General features: G+C 36.2%; 1 pseudogene; it reads left to right on the forward strand.

Annotated features, from left to right (window-relative positions):
- The first annotated feature begins 1,246 nt into the window (after positions 1 to 1,246).
- Positions 1,247 to 4,203, forward strand: LOC146733876 (uncharacterized; annotated as a pseudogene).
- Positions 4,204 to 15,777: the final 11,574 nt, after the last annotated feature.

Here is a 15,777-nt window from a genome sequence, read left to right on the forward strand (position 1 = left end):
GTAAACAAGTATGACCTGTCAATCATTTTTATGAGAGTTATCACACGGAAATGCACAGTTTCTTCCCATGATTCCATGCACACTTCTATTTGCAGGGTTTTCAGGTATGACAAAAACATAATAATAAAGGATGCTGACATTGCCCCCTCATCAAGACTGAACATTTATGCAATGCCCAAATCACTGCCAAACAATCTTTTTATTACAGAATAAGACTTCTCTCTGGCTAGCAATTTATGACTGGCGTATGGCACTTGAAATTTTCCTTTCTCATATTGCTGCAATAAGACTACACCAAAACAAACTTCTGATAAATAAAACTCATACAACCTTAACATTGGTTGCTTACCCAATACAACTTTCAAGTGATTCAAGATCCTTGGGGATCTCCCAAGACTACCTTTCTAGGCTTACCTTTTCTGGTCAAATCACTGAGAGGAGCTACTTTTGTAGCAAAATTTGGTACAAATTTGCGATAATATCTAGCTATGTCTACAAATGACCTTACTTGCTTTAGTGCTTCAGGTCTGGCTACATGCTGCATGGCTTCTATTTCATCTGATAATACTTGCACAATACCGTCACCTACCTGAAGACCAATAAACTCTAAATTAGTAAAACCAAAGAAACACACTGAAGGTCTTGCAGTTAACCCTGCCTTCCTTAAACGAGCCAAAACATCCTGTACAATTCTCCCCCTTTCTTATTTACCAAAACAATGGGTGAGGCATAAGGTGAATTTGATGGTTCAATTAGTCCCATCTCTAACATACTCTTAAACTCTGACCTCACTATATCTGTCATATCGGATGGTAAATGGTATGGTTTTGACCTAACTGCTTCAGATGTTACCAATTTAATATCATGCTCACCAATTTTAGACTTTCCAGGACAATCATTGAGAACATCGGAAATTTCTCTTATAACTCCAGCAATCTCTCTAAGCTGCAGTGCACGCAGTTCATCACACCTGTAACCACTTTCTTTCCCCTTTCATAATATGCTTTCAGCAAGTTAGTATGATAAATTTTCACCTTGCATTTCACATCCATTCTGTAATCCATCATACCCACTCTCTCTCAATAAGCCATATTCCGCGTTAAGCGAGATCATACGAAATCTCGTGTGACTTAAATCACGCACTTAGCAACCGCGCGACAAAGGTCAAGCTTTTCATTCACGACGGTGGCAACCATATTGATTGCAGTGTTGTAAACAACAATCACTCAACAGTATCGGCATTTAAAGCATCAATGGGAGTTAAACGTTGTGCGTATGGCGAATGTAAGAGTGATTCGAGGTTTGAAAAGAAGGATGAATGGAGTGTTTTTGCGCGTTTTCCGAAGCCGAAACGCCAACCAGAAAAATGTGATCGGTGGATCAGTGCGTGTTCTCGTGGTGACGACTTCGGAAGACATCGAATCAAACAAGACACGTACGTATGTTCTTTACATTTTGTTGGTGGTAATGGTCCTACGGAAGAACATCCCGATCCTATACCAGCCACAGCTAGAGGAGTAGAACTGAGAATGTTTGTGACAAGAAAGAAAAGACCACCCCCGAAAGACCGAACCGTTACCGTTACAGGAAATATACCAAAACGACCAAAGGTACAACAGTTGGTGAGTACTGTGTATCTTTTCTTTGGAAAGGAAGCTCGACAGACCAGACCGTTCACCCCATTCTTTTTTATTACTATCATATCTTGTTAGTATATGTTTTCACTATATATATATATAAACAATATAAAACATATGGAAACAAAATATCTTTGAAGTCAGTTGATATTTTTCCTAACTGTAGTTGTATGTTTATACGTCTGCATGTATATAGAGCATTTCTACACGTTATTCATGGGACAGCAACATTGTTTTTTATTATGAATCTTCCATTATGTTTGTTATACATATTTTTTACACATCTTACATGAATGCAGTGATGCTTAGTATGGTTTCTTATTTTCAGGTAACTGATAGAAATACACCTATCGTGCCTCCTCAGAGTCCACCATGTCTGAACCCTGTACTTACCACTGATAATATGAATAATGTACAAAAGACCCCAATTACATCACCCAACAAAGAGAATAATAATAATATAGCCTATGCCTGTGGTATGTATGCATAACACTGTCTTTATCAATTTTTATACACCTTTTATTCACAAACAAATAATATGCTGTGATAGCATGTCAGATTATTTTACATTTGTTGACCCTGAATATAATACAAGACATCGCCTTCAAAAATTGTTATATTCTATTCATGCAAACACAACATTAGGACAATTTGCTATAACATATACAGGCCCCAAATTTTGAAATGACATTCCAATCAAAATCAGGGAAGAAATTCCAAAATCACATTTTCGCCAATCATTTAAAAAACACTTAAGGGATGGATATGTATAAATCATAAAATGTAATTTTATTTTAATAAAAAATGTCTCTGTTGGTGGTTTCTCGCATTTTGGTTTTACTTTCAGCATATTGCTTTATTTGTCCTCTATGTACTTAAAAATTGTAATTGACAGTTAAAATTTGGAGTCACTGGAGTGTACATATTTAGTATTTGCTTCCAGTTTCTAACTTCTCCTGATAAACTGTTCTGTTTATACATCAGAGTTTTGATTATGTGTGTGTGTGTATAAATATAAACATATATATAGGTTTAGTGTTTATTTATATATTTCTATTATATAATTCATTACAAATTAATAGTATGATGTATCGTTACTTTTCGTCCTATAATTTATTTATCCAAATTTTTTTTTTGAACGGGGAACTGCAGCTATTTTCTTTTCCCTATACCTATTTTAAATTCTATTTTGTACAATACTCTTAGATTTATATGTGTAACAAATGAAATGAAATGAACACATGTACAAATTTAAATATCAACAATAAAAATAAAGGTTTCTATCTATATTTAAGTGTTGGCGGACAGCTGATCCACGTTTTGACATTTTATTTTTTTATGCAGGATTGTTTTTAAATTTTACAACATTTCAATATATAAAAATGGGGCTGGGCATCATGTTGTGAATGTGTCTGCATGTTGTCACATATGTCAAGCGTTTATGTGCATATAATTTACTATTTAGTTAATGTTTTTTTTTGCCATTTCAGATACCTTAACTTGCAATAATACAAATACCATTGTGGATAAGTCACCACTTCAGAAGACCAAACCATATATGTGCAATGCTGCCACACAGACAATGATATCAACCATGAACATTTGGGTGAATATTCAGACAGGGCACTCACAGACCAAAACTTTTTGAAGAGAGATCTCTTTATGAAAGATGAACTAACGGATGCCAAGTCCTGCAAATTTTACACAGGTGATTGTTACATAATAGTAAATCCATTTCTTCTAGAACTTGTTTTTATTTTTTATAGAACCATATTTTTATGTTTTTTACTGATTTTCCTGTAGGTTTTACATCCATACAGGTGTTAATGTTTATCTTCAATTGGATAAAAATAAGGGGAGAAAGAATAAAACTGTGGAAAGGAGAAGCCACATCTACAAGTCGGCGTGATGGTCATGGTCGAGCACTATCAAATTTTGAGGCTTTTGTCTTAGTACTTGTTCGACTAAGAAGAGGTCTAAACACCTTGCAGACACTTTTGGAATTGCGCAATCCACAGCAAGCCGTTACTGCTATACTTGGATAGAGTTTATTAATAAAGAACTTTCATTTCTCATAAAATGGCCAACACAAGACCAAGTAAGAGCATCTCTGCCAGCAGCATTTCGACACTTCAAAAGAACTGTCGCCGTTATTGACTGCACAGAATTTTTTGTTCAAAAGCCATCAATCCCCTCTTCACAAAGAATTACCTGGTCATCTTATAAGTACCACAATACATTCAAGGCACTTGTAGCAATTTCACCCACTGGAGCTTTTACTTTTGTGACTGATTTGTGGACTGGATCAGTGTCCGACAAGCAGATTGTGAAAGATAGTGGTTTTTTGGACAAAGTGAAGACAGGTGATGATATTATGGCTGATCGGGGATTTTTGATACGTGACCTACTTGCCTTTCAAGGAGCCACTTTGAACATTCCCCCATTTGCCTTTGGAAAGCAACTGAGCAGTGCAGCAGTAACCAAGACGAGGCGAATTGCCAGTGGACGCATTCATGTTGAAACTTCCTATCCCTGGCCTTCCTTTCATAATACTTTTTGTGTCTAACCTTTGCCTTAGCTAACCCAGCTTGAGCCAATTTACATGTCTCTTCAAGGCGATTTCGTAAATCAAGGCATTTTTGGTAAATAGTTTCAGCCTCTGAAGTAGTGGTCTCCTTTGTCCACAACTCTCCTAATTGGGCCACTCACAGTTCTACCATGAATAAGATAGATAGGTGAAAACCCTCAACTTTCCCAAGAAGCTTCTCTATAGGCAAACAGTACTGGGTCAAGATACCTATCCCAATCCTCGGGCCGTTCTTGACACATGCATTTCAACATACTTTTCAAATTATCATTAAACTGCTCAACTAAACCACCACATGCTGACTGATATGAAGTAGTTACTAATAGACAACACTCTACTCACTTCCTTCATAATGTCAGATACAAACTGTGTCCCTAAATCAGTTAAAACTTCTTTGGGTTCACCAACCTCCTATATATACTAATGCATTGGCAACTACCTCGGGGGTAATTTATTTAACGCTACAGCCTCAGGGTATCGTGAACCATAGTCTACAACAGTTAAAACGTACCTATGACCTCTCTCAGTCGCTGGACTGATCGGACCAATAAAATCCATGGCTATTGCTATTCTGTAGTCTTCTTAGCACCAAGATGACCTGCCATAAATGACTCATGAGCAAGTGCTAGTACTTGATTATGGTACAACTAAACAGTAACAGTAACATCCTCTATCAACATGAGGTGGCTTGACTACTAGTTGATGTACATTACCTAAGGGAACACTAGTTTCAATACCCGACTAATACAAGCTTAAGTATTAACAACCCATAAATCACATTGATCAGTTCCTGAATTTGAACCAAATATTTTTAAAACTTTTACAATCAAGAATAACAATATAAAATAAAATAAAATAAAATAAAATAAAATAAAGACTGAACTATGCATACTACTTGTGAATCTATTTGAGGTTTTGTGTATTCATTCATTGCGAATCGACTTAGTATAAACGTATTCTGCATGAACCGATATAGTATAGTATATAGCATACATATTGTCAACAATCAAATATATCAATACACTGCAAATAACTACAAGTCGTATGTGACGGTTGATAACTAACATATTTATTAGGCATACATACATTTTCGACACAGATAAGGCTGTATTTATAAATCTCACAAGGTATTTACAGACAGTAACATGTGTCTGTACAATCAGTCAAAGTTATGAAGTTACAATGGAAATCATTTCTGATATTTTCATATCGGAGGATATTATGTCGCACTATGGCTGCCTCCAACTAATTTGCATAATACACTGGCTGCCAACTCAGTTCTTCATAGGCTTCATGTTGATTAATTTAAAGTAAAATATCTAGCGATTCAGAAGTGATATTAATATTATGTAAAGAGTTGTTTGTTTCATTCTACTTTGCATTTCATTTAACATATACAGATCCATAGACTAGACCCTTAACTATTCTGAAACTGTTATAAGATTAGTACTCAACATGTTTCTATTGTTTGTGTGTGCTCAAGTGGGACATGCTTAAATAATGCTCTGTAAAATCAATAAGGCTGTTGGTCTTTTTTCTGGGTCATAGTCCAAACAATTATCAATATTCACAGCCAACATATCATGGATATATGCATGTGATGACAAGAGCTTCAGGCAACTTGGTTTGTTTCCTCCTTGCAACATTGAATACAGTGGTTCTATTGCAGCAGCTATTGCATCGCTATTTCCAGCATTGTCACCTTCAGATATTTGCGAATCATCATCAAAACCCCAAGCGTCCTTTCCAGTGTACAGTTCTAGTAAGGTTATTCCAACAGACCACATATCTGACATTGTTGTACCATTTCTTTGATGAAGCAGGCACTCTGGTGCCATATATGAAGGAGTACCAGGAAGCCCCATACCTGTGCCTAGTTGAAGAGTTTTGTGCACTTGTTTAACTTTGCTAATTCCCATATCACATAGCTTGGTGTTCAATGTATCACGAGATATTAGTACATTGGCAGGTTTGATGTCCTGGTGAATTATATCAGCATTGTGCGTGTAAGCTACGGCTTGACAAAGTTGCTTAGCAACATACGATTTCTGGGCTTCAGGTATATTGAAGTCAGTCTCATGGAACAAAATGTCCTCCATATTTGCTCCATCTATAAATTCCGACACAATATATATACTAGTTTTCTCTGTAGCAACTGCCATCAGTTGAACAATGTTTGGATGTCTGATTCTACTATGCACCTGGATCTCTCTTCTAACAGTTGCTTGCAGAAGCCTGGCATTTCTGACTTTGACTTCTTTTATAGCAACATCTGTGCCGATCCAACTCCCTTTATATACAACTCCAAATGATCCTCTGCCTATTTCATTTTTTTTCTCAAATTTCAAATCTTTTCTGTTGATCTTTGGTACATCTAGTGCTGCTACAGGTACAGGTTTTTCAGATTCTGAAATTTGGCTATCCATGTCTTCTGTAGTAGGCCTTTTTCCACATTTTAAAACTTGGCTATTATTTCCTGTGGAACTTTTGATTTCCTTCACAAGTATTCCTTCATTTGGATTTGCTGAATGTCCTAAGCATACTTTAACAATACTCACGGCTTCAGATTCTTCGAACAAGTCATCAAACGTTACGACAACGCTATACATACCAGGTTCACTCACAAAAATGCAGCAACGATCAGAATCTTCAACAGTAATGGCACCATTTCTTCTCCATGTGTATTTAGCTCTTGGTTGTCCATGACAAGATGTAATAACAGCAAGTATTAGTTGTTTGGTTTTGTCATAACCCCATAATTCTTCTGGACCATGAAGTATGATTTTAGAATTTTCTGATCCATTCGACATTGGGAAAACAAATCTTAAGGCATCATTTTCATCACACCCATAATTCAGATAACACACCCGATTCTTTGATAATGACTTGACTTTGTATCCATTGGATAGTGGGTCAAACTCACATAAAGTTTCTACATTAGGTTGTGTAAATGAACATAATTCACGACACTCAGACCTAGATGAAGCTGTGATTGTACACGTTACTTCTGAATAGCTTGACTGCATTTCTTGAAAGTAATAAATACTTAAATCCTCTCCTGTAGACTGTAGGGAAGATGACTGGCTCTCAATATCAAAGTTCAATACTTTTTCCTCCAAACTGTTGCAAATACTGGAGTCTGTCTGAGAATTGCAGCTGGCAACTGTACTACTAGCTATAGGGCTTGAATCATTGCTAATATCTGACATAGCTTCATGTATTTCCGGTTGACTCTCACTCATATCATCATCTTTTGTATCTGCATTCGTGCTTGTCATAAGGTAAAGTTTACATTTGTTGGCATAAATACCATGTGATTTTAAATACTCTTCAAAACTGCATTGTTCTCCATCAATGTCAGTGAACGAATCAATTTTGTCTCTAGCAAAATTTCCTAACTCTTTCTTCATTTCAATGATATTGCCAAGTTTTTCAATGCTCTTTTGAAACAATTTTGTTGCTTTGTTGATCATCGTTTCAACAGTCATATCTTCATCATCATAATCAATAGCCCTTGTACCACCTCCATCATTGAATCTTATTTGTTTGAATGGCTTGCCGTTTTCCGAGTGTAACCAACCAAGGTATAACTTCTTCTGTGTTTTTCGTGGTATAGGGCAGGGTACCTGATAGGGAATCATATGTATAAGTTTATGCACGTTAGAGATATATTCACATTTACTTTGCTTTTCTCTCAACAGTATGAGCCAGTTGTGAAAATTTATACAGGTGACGAAAAAAAACAGATTCCAAAATTCTCATAAACAACTCGCGTCAATGGAAAATATGGCCAGAAAATATAGAAATCGAAATTAAATTATTTTGATATTGTAATTCACTGGTTTACTGGTTAATGTAGACTTTATTATAAAGCCTGTTGCATTTATTTGTAGTATCTTGTGGCATTGTTTGGTGAGAAATAAAGCACTGACGTAATACAATATTCTTAATGTTACCCCTATAGTTTGTTCAAACATACCAAATTTGCAGAAAAATCAGTCAAAGCATGTCTAAAAAATGTTGATGTAGCACTAGAATTGTATTTTTTTTAAATACTAGTATTTAAAATTATGCAAATTAGCAACTAGACAAATCAGAGGGACAACCTAAGATACCATAATAAAAAATTTGAAATATTCAGCAAAAATCCAATGTCACAATTTTGACATAAAATGAACAAATCTGCGAGAGATCCTCCTAAGGTACCAAAACACCAAATTTGAAAGCATTCGAAGAAGAAGATGAAAATGTAAGATGATGGATGACGGACGGACAATGACGGACAATCAGTAATATGATAAGCTCCGTTCGGTCAACTTTTATACCCACGCCAGTGTTTAGAAATAAATGTTGATCACTGTTTGATTGTTTGTTTCTATATTAACATCAATAGTATACATTATACCACTAAAGTAATTAATAAACATACCTTTGTTGCAGTTCTAGAAGTACCGGGTACTGACTTCTTATTGCACGAGCCCTTTTTTTCTCTCTCTTATCTGCTTCACAAGCTCCACAACACGTGTTTTCTTTTGATCTGGAAAAAAAATGGCAATGCATATCTTATAACATTGTTATTCAATTCAATGAAAGTCATACTTGGAGCCTACATAAGATTGTTGTGGTGAAATATGACTTGTCAGCTATATTTTCATGATTATTGATATCATGAGTAAATGAAGGTAATGATTAAGAGTTGTGTATAGAAATATTATGTTTATATGCACAGTTACCAGTTATGTACTGGTGTCACTTGAATTGCAAAATTATGGTTGCAACACATCTCGTTACACGGCTATAATTTTTAAATATGGGATAATAGTCAACTATATTTGATAGGCAAGGCAGGAAGGGGGGGCAATGAATTACATTAATTAAAGTTTACCTTTGTTAATTGCAGATTTTAACTTTACAATTTCTCCAACTTTAAGACCCATTCCTTTCAGGTCTTCATTACTCATTAGAGAAATAGTTTCCTTTTCAAGTACCTTTAGAGAAATTAAAGTAGTGAATTAAATAAGTAATGATTTTGCTCTATTAGAAGAGTCATGCACTTACGTTAATGACAGGTGATTTTATGATCGCAATAAGTAATATTTTATATTACAATATACAATGAATGCAATGGTGCAATTCTAATGGAGATGCACTTGTAATAAAGCAAGTACGGTACTATCTTTTAATCCAAGCTTTAGTTATTAACATTGAAAATTATAACTCAAACTACATTTTGCATAAAAGTGCATCTTTGATCATTTACCTGTTCTTGCAAAAAAGTTTCATAAATTGTATTTCCTCTTTCTGTTGTAAAGATTTCACACAACAGCTGCAAAACAAACACATGAGTATGCATTGAAGTGTGAAGTGTGAAGAAATTGTTTTCGTTCCAGGCAGTGTAAAATGGGGGCGGGGGGGGGAGTTGTTTGCTGGTCAGGTTACAGGAAATAAAAACGGTGTTTTCATTTTTATAGGAAATAAAAGTTCCATTTTACGTTAAAAATAACAGTTTTTAGAGTTTATATATAAAGCAAATTTTTAATTACATGTTACAATTTTTTATTATTTTCGACCATTCACATGTGAGTCCAGTATCGAAGATATTGTATGAATACTGACAATTAATGTGGAAAATATATGCTTACAACTAAAAGTATCTTTGTACGAAATACAGGGGAATAAAATAGCTGATTCCATGTTATACCTTGCCCATGCCTATGGAATATGTTAATTATTTATTTATTTAAAGTACATCATTACGAACGTTAAAACAAGTTATTACGAAAATTCCCCTTTTCGTCCCTAAGTGTAGGATAATGAGTAGAAAGAACACATGAAGAGAGACACATGTCCTTAGACTCAGGAGGCACCATTTATAAACAAAATAATTAAGAAAAAAAGAAAAAAACAATTAGTCTATGATAATTACTAGAAAACCAGTCCAGATAATTTAAATACACTGGCGCCACACCAAAACAGGGAAAGTATGTTTACCACTCTAATTATAGATGAGCACATTTTCCAGGGTGGCCTGTATTAATGCTCGTTTGACAAGTACAGTAACAAAAATTGCATTGATGTTCCAAGTGAACAACACAAAACAACACAAAATAACACAAAATAATAAAATGAGCCTCAATAACAAATGGCACTAGTCAGAATGACAAGTACAGATGATTTCTACACGATTGACATTACACACCGATGTGTCTTCGGGACAAAGGACTGACATGCTAATAAATTGGATAATATTTCCCATAGAGAAACTTTCGTGCACGAACTTCTACGTAAAGTCACATGACCCGTCCACATATCTATTCAACCTTCAGTGTAGCGATTGTGGTAACACGTAAGATGCGCGATTTTTGCAACTCTGGTCATGTTTGTCCAACTTTACACGACGTAGTCTATACTAGCGTGTCAACTACACATATTCACACTGGGAAAATATGCGTAAAAGGTGCTAAATACATACCTTTCGCAGCTGCGTCGTCTGTTCATTTGTCGCCATGTTCATCAAAAATTGCGCGTTCGCATACTGTATGACCTTTCAACTTAGTCACGTGGAACGGAAAGTGGGCAGATACGTGGAAATAAGAAATAAGAAGTGAGAAATGAGAAAGTAAGAACTGAGAAATGAGAAGTACGAAGTGGGAAATGAGAAGTAAGAATTGGGAAGTCAGAAAATGAGAAGTAAGAAGTAAGAAGTGAGAAATGAGAAGTGAGAAATGGGAAGTGAGAAGTAAGAAGTGAGAAATGGGAAGTACGAAGTGGGAGGTCCCTTCTCGGCTTTCGTACTCGCTCGCTTATTTGCTGTACTTTGAAACTTTGTCGGAGTAATTTCTGAATCATTTATCTGTGAAGCATTGTAATTGAAACATGCAATATTTGTTAATCGCTTTATTCATTTCGTTTTATACAAGTTCAATAATACTGTATTCTGACATACATTGTTGCAAAATACGGATTCTGAAGTGAGACGACGACATGAATGCGAACGTGGTAGAAACCACCGCAGTGTGTTCTTTTGTTTCAATTTTTATATTCATCCAATTAGAAGTTTTCCCACTAATTTTCTTACACGGTCAAGAGTTTATCGACGTATATCAAGGGCATACTGCCAGTTCTGTATCATTCTTACAAGTTGTGTTATATCGTTGATATCGAGTTGTAAGTCTCCGGATTGCCAGCGGGTTTTCCGTTAGTGAATAAATTCTGAGTTTTCATTAAGTCGTTCTTCTGTGGTGATTGGTGCTGATTGTGTAGCAGATAATTTTGCATACTATATTTCGTTACATTTCCATATCCGCAACGTATCGTCCCCCACAAACTTTCACAAAAACAAAAACAAACAAGAGAATGTATGCTAGTCTATTACATGTTCTGTTAGACAGATGGACGCGCTAACCGTTATACCACATCTGCGATAAATATTAAGTCATTGTTGACACGATGATTGGTCAAAATGCACACACGTGTCATGCATGAACACTTAGAGAGATACTCACGGGGATGTTGGGTGGCAGTGCTTCGCAGCCAGTTGAAAACTGGACGTTGAGGGCGCAATGACTAAAAAAATACGTTTTTTTGCAAAAAATTGCATAAATTTTGCTGAAATACTTAAAATTTGACGACAAATCGATCGTCTGGACCATGTAAATGGGAGTCAAAACAGTGTCACATGCCCCAGTATTTCAACTGTAGGAGTACCCCCAGTGAAAACTATGTATTCACCCACGGTCAGGGTCAATATTCAACACTTTTGGCTTTATTGGTCAGCTGCCTTGTGAAAAACAATCGCGTCTCGACGTTGGCAAATAAATCTCAATGGCTGGTTAAAACTCACGGTATTGTTGACCCCCTCATATTTTCTCCTTGGGTGTGCGTATTCGGCTAAAAACTTCACCCCAATTGTTAATTAAAGATAAATACGAAAATGACACCCGTCCACGAAACATTAACCGGAAGAGGAAGTTGTCAGATGAATATCCCAGCATTCTTTGTATGTGACGTAATACGTGCTTTACGGTATCGAAACAATAAAGAGGATTCTGGGTTACACTATTAGTACGTCTGATTAATACGTTACGGAAGAGGACAAACTTTTTAAGGTAAGTGCATAAGTTTAATTTAGTCAAGCCTAAGATAAATTAGATAGTTTTCTTGAGATGATAATCAGATTTTTTTAAAATTAAAAATAATAAATTAAAATAATATGTTAGAGTGCAATACGCGCTCCGTAATTATTGTCAGCTCAATTGATTGATCTCCGTCTTGTCATTCTAACTGTCTGAATGACAATTAGATGGATGCTGTATTCGACACCTTTGTCACTACTACGTCACAAATCTAGATAGTATGGCGCTGAACTGTGCTGCTAACAGAAGAATTCAGCAATATTCCTTGATGGTACCTTATGTGACCATTCATTTCATAACAAGTCGCCATTTAACATAGGTATATTGATTTGTTTAGAAATCTCGATTTACAGTAGCAACCATACCGACATCCGACTGTTAGGTGGCTTGTACTCATCAACGGCATTTTTTGGGTTTTGTTACATTTTATTATCTGCCATACAATGAATAGGGGCAATTGAAAACTCACCACTGTTTATAGACGCCACTAAGAACAATGACGCGACGAATCAACTCTTTGTTTCACGCACGCTGTTTTTCATGACGGTATACATTGAATGTGATCATTATTTTAACGATTGAGTTCAAATTACCATTTGAAAGAATTTCAACAAAATGGTCCTCAACATTTGTTGCAGACCGTCCTATTCTGTCGTAACTGAACGTTAACTACTGCAAAACAAGAATATTTAATTCTTAAATCGAACCTCTTATTGATGACTTTACCATGAACCATAATTAAATAGGATTACTCATCCGACAAGCGTTGTCTAAATCGCATAATTTTGTAAACTCGATGTAAACTAAACATATTGATTCTGCCGATAGATGGCGGTAAAATACGCAGATCTGATTGGAAGCGCGTCAAGAACATGCACCCAATCAGAGTTGCCGAAAGGTATAATGGTGAGGAGATGGCCGAATGCCGAATAAACAAACCTTGACAGGTGAAGATTCTGACAAAGGTATCTAACATTACCTGCATACCACGAACTATCATCGCAAAGTTAATTCAAAATATTACTCAATAGGCGTTTACAAAAAATTCTCTGATAATCATCACGTTTAGATGAATAATACAATGCCTGTGCCGTAATTTGCAAAAACGATATTTTGTCAATAACATATAATAGTAGTTCTTTTTATATATAATAACACAACTTCGTGATATACGTCTTTGTCAGGACCTTCCTATGGAACTACGTCATAACGTCACGTGAATCACAAATGAACATATCATTACAATACTGTGGTAGTCTTCAATTGAATTTCCTTTGAAAAATAAACTTTATCGCGCAAAATAAAACTGTGTGGTTAATGTTAATGCATGACTTAAAATATTCGCCGAAGATTCATACACTGAATGAAATGTGCGGTGTGGCGTCGTTTTAATGACGCATGATTCACATTCGCTGTGTCGCGGGGTCAAGAGTTGCGATTTTTAAGCGAGAAATCACTTTGTTCCATATATGGAACTGCCCAACTATTCCTGTTTACTGTAATTTAAAACTTCCATGAACCGAACTTAGGTTTAGGTGATTGTACAACACATTGGATATTTTCGGTATCTCACCCCAAATATGCAATTCGATTGGACCTTGCGCGAAATTCATGGTTCTTGCGTCATCTCAATAAATGCAAAAACATTTGAAGACTTGCGACTATTTTCAATGAATTTGAATCATTTCGCTATATACCGGGCCGGGTAACATTCACTGAAATTTCTATCTCAAACTTAAAGGGCGGCAGTCATCGCGCTGCGCATGTGCGACATTTGTGTTGATAAACATAGATATTCCCACAATCCAATGCGCTCTTCTAGTGGAAATCACATTTGCTCACGACTTGCACTATTCGCCGCCGTGACTACTTCAATACCTTCCAATCACCTAAAAAATACCTAATTAAAGCTTGGTAACGTCTCAGTTTGCACTCGTTGATCTGCGCAACAGTCAAAGTCGCCGTCTTTGTTTATATGTGACTCATATATCTCGCGCATGCGTGGCGCGACGACTACCGCCCTTTAACTTGGCAGCTCAACAAATTCGTTACCCAAATGTACCGTTGCCGAGATCTCATGAGATGTGTATAGACCATTGCAGCATTTGCTCTAACATTCAGTAAAATGTCCGTTCACAGAACGATGTTCTTGTATGCAAATGAGATGGGATGCGACGGATTCACAGGATAAAGATGATCTTCGATGAGTGAAACGTGATATTAGTTAAAATGAGTGTAGTAATTCAGTGACGTCGTTTTCACATGTTTTCAGCTCAGTCAGCTGACGCAAGTAATTCACTAACATTTACCATCTCGAATCCTGGACATGACTAATGAAATATTGTATATTGAAAATTCTCCATTATAGGAATACTAGCATGACAAGGTCGCGTGAGTTTCGCCCTTCGCGGTACTCCAAATCAAACACACGCCTGACAGAACGATGTAGTTTTTCACTTCCCCGACGATTTTTTGTCGGTACCAATCAAATTGCAAGAACGTCAGATAGTGACAGCCATCGAAGAGTAACCATTTATTCACGAGTTTATTTGTTTGTTGACATAATGTATAATAAGGTACTGGCAAATTTCAGCCCAATGTATTATATCATCTTGTTGAACAATGCAAACAGGGCTTTGATTGTTGTTGTTACCATGACCACTAACATGAATATAGAATGAAACTCATTGCAAGAGGGCGTGAACCTTGTTAATTCGCAGTATTGATGTTGCCGACAAGACATACAATATTCTGTGAGGCGTTAGTAGGGTCTGATTCCGTTCGTCACTCACGCCTACATGTCAGGCTACTGTAAAAACTGCAATGATATACGGGATGCATATACATGTATATCATGTTTATCTTGTATTGTGTAACTTCTGCTCTGTGTTTTCATGGATTTCATTATTCCAATGTCATTCCAAATTATTCTTATGAAATAATGCAAGACGTGTAATGAACATTTAATTGTTTTTATTCAATGTCTAATTAAACGATGCTGTTTCTTGCAGATACTCAAGATCATGGCGATGCATGCCACAGCTTTACTCATCTTAACTATTATCGTCTGCTCGAATGTTCCTTGCATGGCTTCCATGGATACACGTGCCATCACCGAATCTACCGCAACTGTGAATTGGACAATACCTGCTAACGTGACGTTAGAAAACATTACAGGTTATACCCTGACATATAACTCAATGACAATCATTATCAATGACCCTTTGACTACGTCATACCACCTGAGCGGTTTATCACCGGGAACGTTGTACACAATATGTTACGTCATCAATATAAGTGATGGTTACACCTCGTCCGCGGACGATGTAAACTGTGTTAGTTTCTACACGAACTATGACCCTTTGAATATCCATGCCGTAATCGCTATTGGTGTCGCTGGAGGGATTTTGATTGTTTT

This window comes from Saccoglossus kowalevskii, chromosome 15, assembly GCF_978046115.1.
Source record: "Saccoglossus kowalevskii chromosome 15, keSacKowa6.1, whole genome shotgun sequence".
NCBI classification, from domain to species: domain Eukaryota; kingdom Metazoa; phylum Hemichordata; class Enteropneusta; family Harrimaniidae; genus Saccoglossus; species Saccoglossus kowalevskii.